At 41.2% G+C, this 13,965-nt stretch overlaps 1 long non-coding RNA gene across 1 annotated transcript; it reads right to left on the bottom strand.

Annotated features, from left to right (window-relative positions):
* Nucleotides 1-7,410: 7,410 nt before the first annotated feature.
* On the bottom strand, nt 7,411-12,080 carry LOC143885350 (uncharacterized). The gene is made up of 2 exons (XR_013253216.1): nt 11,896-12,080; nt 7,411-8,912 (listed from the first exon to the last, which is right to left on the bottom strand). It is a non-coding gene; the product is annotated as an uncharacterized LOC143885350 (long non-coding RNA).
* Nucleotides 12,081-13,965: the final 1,885 nt, after the last annotated feature.

Here is a 13,965-nt window from a genome sequence, read left to right as displayed (position 1 = left end):
AGATCATAATTCTAGATGATGAGAGGCATAAACAAGCTTAATATACTCTTAGGATATCCCAATAGGTTTTTAAAGTGTTAGGATTGATAGTTGGGAAGATTAGAATACCCATATTGTGGTACCCTGATCCCGCGAGAGGGGTGTGGGGCGCGAGCCGCCGCTCTCTCTCTCTTGGTCTCTCGTATCCACGCGATTGGCGTGTGCATTTTAATATTGATTTGAATTCGTCTTTTATGTGAACTTGGGATCACTAAGGCAATCCGAATTCCACACGAAAGAGACTGACAGAGTCGCCACCTAGATGTGGGATCTAGGACCCGTAATTAACCAGAAATCTAGACTCGCTACCTGGTTACGAGAATGGAAGGTATGGGGAGTTATCCACCACATGCACCATTCTTGCCCGATAATCGGTCTTCGATTCCAAAAGCTAACTCTTTTAAATTTATTTTAAATGGCTCATTCAACTCTATGTTAATGTGCGAACTAAGTGACATGCATCCTATGATCTAATTTCAATGTGAATCCTAAATGTGTATCTTGATTTATTAATTTGTCTGGATTCAATCTAAGTGAAAGTTCTCCTAAAATTCTAATTTCATGGAAAGTCCTAAGTGATTTGATTAAGCATTTACAAGAAAATTAATATACAAAACACCACAATTTGTTTGTGGTGCCGACTCGCGGGTGGTATGCCATCAGACATCCAAGCTGCCTACGTACCCAAGCCTCACTGGGATCAGAGTCGACGTAGTTCGGTGCACCTAAGCTAAGCTACTTATGCCTAACTCAACTAGGACACCGACCTAGACGGGATTGACTGTTTCAACAGTTTTAGGAGAAGTTATTTAATTCAAGTTGAGGATTTTATTATCTTAAGATTTCATCTAAGATGCTATATGATTCTCATCTAAATGCAAATGGTCCCTTAGACTAATGCAGGTTTGCCTACATCCTAGTTTACTAGGCTTGTCCTAGGGAAAGATTGGGTGACTAGTGTAACTAGACCTATGGCACGGTTGCTATACATAGCAAACGTCCGTGATGAGGCTGGACTCCTAACTCTAGGACTCCCTAAAACCTAAGACTCCCTAAAACTTAGGACACGACACGACACCGGTGTTCCTAAATTGGGCTCTAAGGGTCCTTACGACGGAAACCGTAATCCAACGGTTCCGAGAGACACGAGGTGAATCGATTTCAGTTCTTGAGGTTAGTGAAAAAAGGGATGGAAGAGATGATGAAATAGTGTGAGGGAATGAGAAAGATAGAGAAAGGTGCGACTGAACTTGGGAGTGCCAAATTGCCTACGTACCCCGCGATGGGGATCAAGCCACACGTAGTTCCGCTGGGGAGGTTGCTTGGATTTTGGAAAACAGGTTTGGTATTTGGATCAGGAATCGGGTTTGTATTTGAGCATTGGACTTGAGATTCAAAAACATTGATATAGCAATGGGATTTTGGAATTGGGAATTTGCATCAAAGAATTGAGCATATTGGAATCATCAAGGGTTTGAATTTTCGGAATTCAAAGTGGGCGGGCTTATGAGATTCGGCCAAATGGATTCAGACATGCGACTCGGATTGTGTTGGGATATGACTTGGTTGGATTGGGTTAATGGTTAGGGTCAAGTGAGTCGGGTCTAAGTTAGGAGCAAACCCGAGACTAGCCATGGTCTAACTAGGAGGAAGCAGGGTACAAACCAGGGTGCGGACCAGGGTGCACCAGGGTGCGAACCAGCAGGGAACCAGGGTGCGAACCAGCAGGGAACCAGGGTGCGAACCAGCAGGGGAACCAGGGTGCAACCAGCAGCGAACCTGGGTGCAACCAGCAGCGAACCTGGGTGCAACCAGGGTCTAACCAGAGTGCGAACCAGCAGGGAACCAGGGTGCGAACCAATATCGAACCAGGGTGCGAACCAGTAGGGAACCAGGGTGCAACCAGCAGGGAAGCAGGGTGCGAACCAGTAGGGAACCAGGGTGCGAACCAGTAGGGAACCAGGGTGCAACCAGCAGGGAACCAGGGTGCGAATCAGTAGGGAACCAGGGTGCAACCAGCATCGAACCTGGGTGCAACCAGCAGCGAACCTGGGTGCAACCAGGGTCTAACCAGAGGCTAACCAGGGGGAAAACAGACCCTACATGCTTCCTAACATGGTTTTTCTTTTAAAGTAAAAGATATGCATGAAAACAGACCCTACATAGAATTGAAATAAATGCCTACCTCTTTGGAAACCCACTTTGTGTTTGATTTTTCTTTGATGGTAATTCCTTGAAGATGATTCCTTGCTTGATAATGACTGCTTTTGATATATATCACCCAACGTATAAAATCACCCGATCCGGCAAGGATGGCCGAACCCTTGAAGAGATGAGGGAGAGGGATGAATTTTCTAAGAGAGGGGTTCTTTTTCTTCTTTTTGTTGGATGGTGGGATGAGAGGGTATTTATAGGAGAATGGGATAGGAGGTTAGGTGAGGTTAGGTGAGGTTAGGTAAGGTTAGGTGAGGTTAGGTGGTTAGGTGAGGTTAGGTGAGGTTAGGTGAGGTTTGGATGGTTAGGATGAGAGGAGAGGTCAGGTGAGGTTAGGTGAGGTTTGGATGGTTAGGATGAGAGGAGAGGTTAGGTGGTTTTGGATGGTTAGACCCAGGTCAAGATCTGCCATTGATCTAACGATTTACGGAAATCGGGTCTCGGAATGGAATCAGGGTTCGGGCTATGAAGTGACCCTATCTTATTTTGTCCCGATTGATGATCCGTAAAGTCAGATCAAGATATTAATGACCTAAAACATATATTAGGTTATTGTTGGTTAAAGTAAAGCAAAATGTGGGTGTCTACAGATGCCCCTCTTTGGTAGAGACGACGTAGTCATCGAATACCAAAGTTAAAATGACAGAACCATTTTGCGTAACTTTAATCGACAAAGGAACCCCCTAAACACAATGCAACCTAATATAATGCAAGACCTTAGATGAAATCCTAGAATTGGAATGCAATAAAACAAACCCGCTGCGGTGCCGCTGGCAACGAGAGAAATGGGATACCATTTTCAAATGGATTTTCGGAGGGAAAGGAATATCGCTTTTGAACAGCTTCAGAGGAAATGAGACGTCATTTTCAAATGGTCTCAGAGAGAATAATGGATGACTTTTGAAAGATTCTTAATGAAAATGCAGCATCATTTTTGAATGGGCTTGGGCAAGATAAAATACCGTATTTATACGGATTCCAAGGAAATGAGACATCATAGTTGTATGATGTTCAAAGGGTATAAGAGATCATTGTTGTATGGACTTGAAGAGAATGAAATACCGTATTTGTACGGATTCCAAGGAAATGAGACATCATAGTTGTATGATGTTCAAAGGGGATAAGAGACCATAGTTGTATGGACTCGAAGAGAATGAAATACCGTATTTGTACGGATTCCAAGGAAATGAGACATCATAGTTGTATGATGTTCAAAGGGTATAAGAGACCATAGTTGTATGGACTCGAAGAGAATGAAATACCGTATTTGTACGGATTCCAAGGAAATGAGACATCATAGTTGTATGATGTTCAAAGGGTATAAGAGACCATAGTTGTATAGACTCGAAGAGAATGAAATACCGTATTTGTAAGGATTCCAAGGAAATGAGACATCATAGTTGTATGATGTTCAAAGGGGATAAGAGATCAAAGTTGTATGGACTCGAAGAGAATGAAATACCGTATTTGTACGGATTCCAAGGAAATGAGACATCATAGTTGTATGATGTTCAAAGAGGATAAGAGACCATAGTTGTATGGACTTGAAGAGAATGAAATACCGTATTTGTACGGATTCCAAGGAAATGAGACATCATAGTTGTATGATGTTCAAAGGGGATAAGAGATCAAAGTTGTATGGACTCGAAGAGAATGAAATACCGTATTTGTACGGATTCCAAGGAAATGAGACATCATAGTTGTATGATGTTCAAAGAGGATAAGAGACCATAGTTGTATGGACTTGAAGAGAATGAAATACCGTATTTGTACGGATTCCAAGGAAATGAGACATCATAGTTGTATGATGTTCAAAGGGGATAAGAGACCATAGTTGTATGGACTCGAAGAGAATGAAATACCGTATTTGTACGGATTCCAAGGAAATGAGACATCATAGTTGTATGATGTTCAAAGGGTATAAGAGACCATAGTTGTATGGACTCGAAGAGAATGAAATACCGTATTTGTAAGGATTCCAAGGAAATGAGACATCATAGTTGTATGATGTTCAAAGGGGATAAGAGATCAAAGTTGTATGGACTCGAAGAGAATGAAATACCGTATTTGTACGGATTCCAAGGAAATGAGACATCATAGTTGTATGATGTTCAAAGAGGATAAGAGACCATAGTTGTATGGACTTGAAGAGAATGAAATACCGTATTTGTACGGATTCCAAGGAAATGAGACATCATAGTTGTATGATGTTCAAAGGGGATAAGAGATCAAAGTTGTATGGACTCGAAGAGAATGAAATACCGTATTTGTACGGATTCCAAGGAAATGAGACATCATAGTTGTATGATGTTCAAAGAGGATAAGAGACCATAGTTGTATGGACTTGAAGAGAATGAAATACCGTATTTGTACGGATTCCAAGGAAATGAGACATCATAGTTGTATGATGTTCAAAGGGGATAAGAGACCATAGTTGTATGGACTCGAAGAGAATGAAATACCGTATTTGTACGGATTCCAAGGAAATGAGACATCATAGTTGTATGATGTTCAAAGGGTATAAGAGACCATAGTTGTATGGACTCGAAGAGAATGAAATACCGTATTTGTAAGGATTCCAAGGAAATGAGACATCATAGTTGTATGATGTTCAAAGGGGATAAGAGATCAAAGTTGTATGGACTCGAAGAGAATGAAATACCGTATTTGTACGGATTCCAAGGAAATGAGACATCATAGATGTATGATGTTCAAAGAGGATAAGAGACCATAGTTGTATGGACTCGAAGAAAAGAGGCACCGTTCACAAACGGGCTCAAGGAGAAGACAAGACCATTCACAAATGGACTCGAGAAATGAGGCACCATTCACAAACGGGCTCAAGGAGGACAATACCATTCACAAATGGATTCGAGAAAAGAGGCGCCATTCACAAATGGGCTCAAGGATAAGACAAGACCATTCACAAATGGACTCGAGAAATGAGGCACCATTCACAAACGGGCTCAAGGAGAAGACGAGACCATTCACAAATGGATTCGAGAAATGAGGCACCGTTCACAAACGGGCTCAAGGAGAAGACAAGACCATTCACAAATGGACTCGAGAAATGAGGCACCGTTCACAAACGGGCTCAAAGAGGACACGAGACCATTCACAAATGGACTCAGAAAATGAGGCACCGTTCACAAACGGGCTCAAGGAGAAGATGAGACCATTCACAAATGGACTCAGAGAATGAGACACCGTTCACAAACGGGTTCAAGGAGAAGACGAGACCATTCACAAATGGACTTGAGAAATGAGGCCCCGTTCACAAACGGGCTCGAAGAATTTAGAGATTTTTTATGAACTTGAATTTGACGTAGGATTGGATTTTTTTTTAATTTTTTTTTTTAATTAAGGATTTGGATTTGATAAATTTTTTTATTTTTGGAAAATGAGGTACCGTCCGCAAACGGGCTCAAGGAGAAGATGAGACCATTCACAAATGGCCTCGAGAACAGAGGCACCGTTCACAAACGGGCTCAAAGAGGACATTAGAGCATTCACAAATGGACTCAGAGAATGAGAAACCTGTTCACAAACGGGTTCAAGGAGAAGACGAGACCATTCACAAATGGACTCGAGAAATGAGGCACCTTTCACAAAAGGGCTCAAAGAGGACATGAGATTTTTCATGAACTTGAATTTGACGTAAGATTGGATTTGTTTGAATCGGGGATTGGATTTGATGAATTTTGGATTTTTTTATTTTTTTTTATTTTTTGAACTCAATGAAATCGGGGACATTATAGATCGTGCCCAGTAAAGATATTGGAAACCAAGACTTTGACGAATGATGAGACGACCAACCTTATGAACGAAGAACCATTAGTAACAAGAATGGATTAGGAACACTTTTATGAAACTTCAACAAGATTTTTCTCAATGAGACTGTTGGTCTTGTCTTCTGGGGATTTTGATAACTGAAACCTTGAACAAGATACTTGAAATTGGTAATTTAGAACAACGGCTCTCTAACATGGAAAAGCGGGATCTGTTTTTTGACAGGTGCTTAGATGAACATTTCTTGACCAGGATAGTATTTAACTAACCGGAAGGAAATTCTGAATTTTAATGGTTCATCTTTCTGAGAAATTGGCTCAACCACCATTGCATCTGGGGCTCTTCCAAGCTTAAGGTGCCTTCCTGGGGTATGATCTTTTTACGGAAGCTGGGCTTTCTGATGTTTCTACTTCTGAACTCTTTTGAGTTGATCTTCTTTGAAATGTAGCTGTTTGACTAGATTCTCGAACCCTTTCAGGTATAATTGCAGGGAGCTGCCTAGGCCGGGCCTCCTTCACCAAGACAGTTACATCATTTGGACATAGGAACGACGATTGACTCTTTCTAAAGAGAAAACTTAGATGAAAGGCACTACTCAAAGGATTGAGCAGCCCTGAAGGAGTGAACTTAGAATAACAAAGATTGACTGACTATACTGACAAACACAGTGATGCTTCTGACTTAGTTAACGTTTTATTTGGTAAATCTATCATTTCAAGGAATTTTTTTTTTTTTTTTTTTTTTTGAAATCGTAAACACTGGACTTCTTCCTCGAAACAGTAATGCCTCAAGAATTTAATTACGACCCCTAAGATTGCTTAGCTTCAATGCCCCCAGTTTTGAGGATATCACTTGAATTTGCTTGAACTTCAGTTGATCTTCAGTCTTGATACCGGCTGTTGCCTTCTTATACTGATTCTCTTACCGTGACCAAGTCACCTCTTCAGGGTTTTTAACTTGGCGGACCGCGCTAGCCTTAACTTTTGCCTGAACCACCTTTCTAGGTTTTCGATCCAGCAGGCTATCCCCTTAGCTTTTGCCTAAGCCGCCCTTTCGGGTTTTCAACTTAGCAGGGGAATGATCTTAAATTTTGCCTAGACCGCCCTTTCAGGTTTTCAGTCTAGCAGATCTTCAAACTCCGTTATTTTTCTTATTCATCATCATTTCATTTTTTTATTGTATCTCAGGACCTAGCTCATTAGTTCTGAACACCAGAAGGACTTTTATAGGTAGGATAGGGCTTTTCAAAGAATGGCTTAAGGCTCAACAAAGATTTCGACCGAACCTGTGAACAGGTCGCCTACATATCCCAAGGTAGGAATCAGGTCGTGTGTAGTTCAGGGCGAATGCCCCTAGTTTGAAGATAAATTGTTTGATTTTTTTTTCTTTTTTCTTTTCTTTCTGGAACAATTAACTTCTCTTCTTTTGGAACTTGTCCCTCTCTTTTTTTTTTTTGAAAGGATTGAATTTCTTTTCCTTTTTGAATCGACCGAACTCGGTTCAACCGAGTTGCCTACGTACCCCAGTATAGGGATCAGGTCTCGCGTAGTTCGGGGGAATGCCCCAAGTTTGATGGGTTTTCAAGAAAATTTGATTTAGGCTCGAAGGGTTTGCAAATCGGTATTCTTTTGACATTGGGTTTTGATTTTGGGATTTAATCGGCCAAAGGAGGCCTTTCGATGTTCAGATTGGGAATCGATCTAGGTTACTAGAGTCCCTCTGGTACTGATTATTTTTTTTTCTCTTTTGTTTTTTTTTTTTTTCGCGGAGTTTGACGGCATTTCCAGGTAAGAGATAATGGATCTTCTTCTTTCAAGATTCTAATACGTGCTTTTGACTTTCATAGAGCGAAACTTGTTCTTTGACATCCTCCATCTATGGATTCGTACTCTCGATATCTGATGATCACTTTTCATTGTTTGCTTTTGAACTTTTCATCTTGAATTTGTTGGCTTTATGAATTTGAGAACCAAGGTCATTGATTGGAAATATGAAAGTTGTTTCCACTCTATGCCCCTTGTATAGCATATATCTTCTCACTTTCTTCATTTTCTTTGAGCTTTCCATCTATGTCTTGCCCCTGGTATCGGTTGTAGCTTTTCTAGACAATCTTCTTATTCTTGAAATAATTTTATCAATTCTTCACACTCTTTAGAGGGTAATGTATTTTCAATCGGCATTCACTGAATCAAAGTTTCAGTGCCAGTGTTTATCATTTCAATTTCATCTTTGAAAGGTTGGGATTGGCGCTCCTCCTCTCGTTCAAGTAATTGCTGTGACTCAAGTGGAGTTTCGTCAATTTTGTCCTCATTTGAGGAGGGAGTCTTATTTTAAGATCAGAAGCACACTTAAGAACAGACACAAGTGAACTTTTTGGAACTGACTGAAATTTTATTTAAAGAAAAGCTATTACATCAGACGACCTATCCTGAACATGCTCACGATTCACAACTCTAAATAAGAAAGAGAAACAGAAGATAACTTGCCTGGACTAGGCATTGACCTTTAACTGTAAGACCGGACTCAACAATTATACTGACCATGATGACTGACTCAACATAAAATAGTAAGTGACTAAAACTTTAACTGCTGCAACTGTTTGGCGTTGAAGGGTCGGCGAAGGCTGGTTCGTTCTGAACATCATCATGGCTGATACTTTCAATTTTGGACAATGATGACTGATTCGCATAGGGAAATGCCCCTAGCTCAATGATTCTGAGAGTGAACTCTGAAGGACTTAGCAAAATAATCTTGAAAAAGGTAGCCCCTAGAGGAGGAACAGACCAGGGGTACAAGCAAGATTGGATTATCTGGACCAGGCATGATCAGATCATGAGAACGCATAATCGAAAGATTGTGAGATTCTGCATCTGCCAGTTAGGGGATGGCATGAAGATACGATCGAATCGTATGACAGAAGAACGAAAGACGCACGATCAAAAGATTAGATGAGATAGCATAAGATTGCTTTCAACGGATAGATCATGAATGACTAATCCTATGAGATCTTTGAAAATTATGGGATTTATATCCTAACCCAAAGGGAAATTTTTTTTTTTTTTTTTTTCACATTTTATCAGTGTTACCTGAAGGCATCAACCCTAATCCTAATCTATCGGAGTGGAGAGAGAATCTCGACTCATGACTTTGTTCGTGTATCTAAGGACCGATCGTGACCATTGGAAGATGGACCACGGCCTAATCTAGACACCAATGGGTAGGATATCCTAAACTAGGCTCACACACATGATGCACATGTGTTCGTATACATCATGCATGTGTGGGTTAATCTAGGGGTAAGGCCAAGAGTTCCCTTAGCGCGAATCCCTGTTCGATATACTGTACCAGTGTCCGGCGTATCAGTACGTGAACAAGAGATCCGTTTACGTACCATAAAGGTACTAGGCTAAGGGTGGAATGCTTCTCTAGCACAGAGGCACCAGGTGATGAAATCCCAGTCAACCATGCTAGATAACACTCCGGGTTCCTAAAATAGGACGTGTGTGCACGTGAGATGCAAGAGTTTAGATGCAAGTGATGTAAGTGTGTGCAATATGTTTGCGCAATCTATGATGCCCTCAGGTTTTGTTAGGTTAAGTTCGAGTAAAATGTGATGAGAAAATAAAACAAGACAAACTAATCTAACAAGTATAGAGTTTTTATGAGCCAGTTAAATTAAATTCAAATGAATTATCTTTTGAAATTTTAATGAAGTTAGGTGGTCCCCAGCAGAGTCGCCAGACTGTGGTACCCTGATCCCGCGAGAGGGGTGTGGGGCGCGAGCCGCCGCTCTCTCTCTCTTGGTCTCTCGTATCCACGCGATTGGCGTGTGCATTTTAATATTGATTTGAATTCGTCTTTTATGTGAACTTGGGATCACTAAGGCAATCCGAATTCCACACGAAAGAGACTGACAGAGTCGCCACCTAGATGTGGGATCTAGGACCCGTAATTAACCAGAAATCTAGACTCGCTACCTGGTTACGAGAATGGAAGGTATGGGGAGTTATCCACCACATGCACCATTCTTGCCCGATAATCGGTCTTCGATTCCAAAAGCTAACTCTTTTAAATTTATTTTAAATGGCTCATTCAACTCTATGTTAATGTGCGAACTAAGTGACATGCATCCTATGATCTAATTTCAATGTGAATCCTAAATGTGTATCTTGATTTATTAATTTGTCTGGATTCAATCTAAGTGAAAGTTCTCCTAAAATTCTAATTTCATGGAAAGTCCTAAGTGATTTGATTAAGCATTTACAAGAAAATTAATATACAAAACACCACAATTTGTTTGTGGTGCCGACTCGCGGGTGGTATGCCATCAGACATCCAAGCTGCCTACGTACCCAAGCCTCACTGGGATCAGAGTCGACGTAGTTCGGTGCACCTAAGCTAAGCTACTTATGCCTAACTCAACTAGGACACCGACCTAGACGGGATTGACTGTTTCAACAGTTTTAGGAGAAGTTATTTAATTCAAGTTGAGGATTTTATTATCTTAAGATTTCATCTAAGATGCTATATGATTCTCATCTAAATGCAAATGGTCCCTTAGACTAATGCAGGTTTGCCTACATCCTAGTTTACTAGGCTTGTCCTAGGGAAAGATTGGGTGACTAGTGTAACTAGACCTATGGCACGGTTGCTATACATAGCAAACGTCCGTGATGAGGCTGGACTCCTAACTCTAGGACTCCCTAAAACCTAAGACTCCCTAAAACTTAGGACACGACACGACACCGGTGTTCCTAAATTGGGCTCTAAGGGTCCTTACGACGGAAACCGTAATCCAACGGTTCCGAGAGACACGAGGTGAATCGATTTCAGTTCTTGAGGTTAGTGAAAAAAGGGATGGAAGAGATGATGAAATAGTGTGAGGGAATGAGAAAGATAGAGAAAGGTGCGACTGAACTTGGGAGTGCCAAATTGCCTACGTACCCCGCGATGGGGATCAAGCCACACGTAGTTCCGCTGGGGAGGTTGCTTGGATTTTGGAAAACAGGTTTGGTATTTGGATCAGGAATCGGGTTTGTATTTGAGCATTGGACTTGAGATTCAAAAACATTGATATAGCAATGGGATTTTGGAATTGGGAATTTGCATCAAAGAATTGAGCATATTGGAATCATCAAGGGTTTGAATTTTCGGAATTCAAAGTGGGCGGGCTTATGAGATTCGGCCAAATGGATTCAGACATGCGACTCGGATTGTGTTGGGATATGACTTGGTTGGATTGGGTTAATGGTTAGGGTCAAGTGAGTCGGGTCTAAGTTAGGAGCAAACCCGAGACTAGCCATGGTCTAACTAGGAGGAAGCAGGGTACAAACCAGGGTGCGGACCAGGGTGCACCAGGGTGCGAACCAGCAGGGAACCAGGGTGCGAACCAGCAGGGAACCAGGGTGCGAACCAGCAGGGGAACCAGGGTGCAACCAGCAGCGAACCTGGGTGCAACCAGCAGCGAACCTGGGTGCAACCAGGGTCTAACCAGAGTGCGAACCAGCAGGGAACCAGGGTGCGAACCAATATCGAACCAGGGTGCGAACCAGTAGGGAACCAGGGTGCAACCAGCAGGGAAGCAGGGTGCGAACCAGTAGGGAACCAGGGTGCGAACCAGTAGGGAACCAGGGTGCAACCAGCAGGGAACCAGGGTGCGAATCAGTAGGGAACCAGGGTGCAACCAGCATCGAACCTGGGTGCAACCAGCAGCGAACCTGGGTGCAACCAGGGTCTAACCAGAGGCTAACCAGGGGGAAAACAGACCCTACATGCTTCCTAACATGGTTTTTCTTTTAAAGTAAAAGATATGCATGAAAACAGACCCTACATAGAATTGAAATAAATGCCTACCTCTTTGGAAACCCACTTTGTGTTTGATTTTTCTTTGATGGTAATTCCTTGAAGATGATTCCTTGCTTGATAATGACTGCTTTTGATATATATCACCCAACGTATAAAATCACCCGATCCGGCAAGGATGGCCGAACCCTTGAAGAGATGAGGGAGAGGGATGAATTTTCTAAGAGAGGGGTTCTTTTTCTTCTTTTTGTTGGATGGTGGGATGAGAGGGTATTTATAGGAGAATGGGATAGGAGGTTAGGTGAGGTTAGGTGAGGTTAGGTAAGGTTAGGTGAGGTTAGGTGGTTAGGTGAGGTTAGGTGAGGTTAGGTGAGGTTTGGATGGTTAGGATGAGAGGAGAGGTCAGGTGAGGTTAGGTGAGGTTTGGATGGTTAGGATGAGAGGAGAGGTTAGGTGGTTTTGGATGGTTAGACCCAGGTCAAGATCTGCCATTGATCTAACGATTTACGGAAATCGGGTCTCGGAATGGAATCAGGGTTCGGGCTATGAAGTGACCCTATCTTATTTTGTCCCGATTGATGATCCGTAAAGTCAGATCAAGATATTAATGACCTAAAACATATATTAGGTTATTGTTGGTTAAAGTAAAGCAAAATGTGGGTGTCTACACATATATATAGAAAACACAAAATATGACCATTTGGGGGCATAGTCGTAATTCTGGCAAAAAACCCAACGGCTATAATTTTCTCCAGAAATAGTTGTCTCGGAGTTCTGAGAATTTCTTTCGAAGTTCTGGGAATACAAACAGAAGATGAGAAAATGTTATTGGACCATTTCTCGGAGCTCCGAGGATTTTCTCGGAGTTCCGAGATCGGAGCTCCGAGAAGCCTATATGGAACTGGTTTTTCATTTTTGTTTCTTATTCATTTGGGCTTCCAACTCTACACCAACTTGGAATTGTTATGAGGGTTCCAAAGTGTTGGAACACCACAAGGACAACCACTTAAACATTTTAGGGGTGCGTGATTACTTTATTTATGCCTCTTAAAACCTAAACTAGGATTGGATCTTTACATTCTAACACGACTTTGATCTTCAATTGATGCTTCAAGTCTTCATGCTTCTTGGATCTCCGATGTCTTTGGCCTTCCGAATGCGGTTCAATGAGAACTTCTTGGCCTCAATCCAAGCACTCTTGTCTTAACACAATCATGATCTACAACTTAGACAATCAAATACATTAGTGATATAGAATCACTTGTGTGTTGGAATCATCAAAAGAAGATGGGAATGCCAAGGTGGGAACCATTAGGCTTACACATGCAATAAATGATGACCACTAAATCCTACTTGTACATATTTGAATTTTAATAGACCATAATAAGTGTCTCAAGAACGCACAATAGTATGTGAATTCATAATAACAATATCATAAAGAATCTAACTCATCAGTACACATGGTAAGATTCCCCCGTTTCTTATTATAATAACTCGTAAATCCAAGATTTATCAAGTTGGGTGTATGAAACTAAATTTCACAAGCGCATGAATATAACACTAAGAGAACTGGACTATGCAAAATAGCATACGCCTGAAGATATACTCATCCTTTATAAAATAAGTATACTCATCTCTATTCTTTAACAATACAATCATTGACATCAAAATCCAGTCGGAAAAACATTTGATAAGCAGAAAATCTATCTAGTCTCATCCAATTCTTTTTTCCACTTTTGAAGCATTTAAAATCAAACTCGAATGATATTAGAGCTGATCTAAAGAAAAACTAGGTAAAAAATATGTTCGTAAAAAAAATTGTATTAAATCATCATCACTCAGCAAGACATATAAAGACTGATCTAAAATCAAGAGAAGTGAAATAAGGTTACCTCGTTCCTTGTTTTCCCTCTCCTACAGATCGAGTATGCACCAAGGAATATAAGGATGATTGAAATTGTGAAATTGTGGCTGTAACAAACGAATGTGATGAGAACAATTTGGGTGATGATCGAAGCCTGCTCTTCTTTAGACCTCAATTTCTCTCTTTGTATTAAATTTAATGAAGAAAAAAGCCTCTCTCTTTCAGATTTTTCTGTCTGATCTAATCCAGAGAGGATC

The sequence above is a fragment of the Tasmannia lanceolata genome, unplaced genomic scaffold, assembly GCF_043159265.1.
Source record: "Tasmannia lanceolata isolate RefF3 unplaced genomic scaffold, GAP_Taslan_0.1 ptg000008l, whole genome shotgun sequence".
Taxonomy (NCBI): Eukaryota; Viridiplantae; Streptophyta; class Magnoliopsida; order Canellales; family Winteraceae; genus Tasmannia; species Tasmannia lanceolata.
Note: the sequence above shows the minus strand (reverse complement) of the source record. Positions and strands in the feature narration are given on the sequence as shown.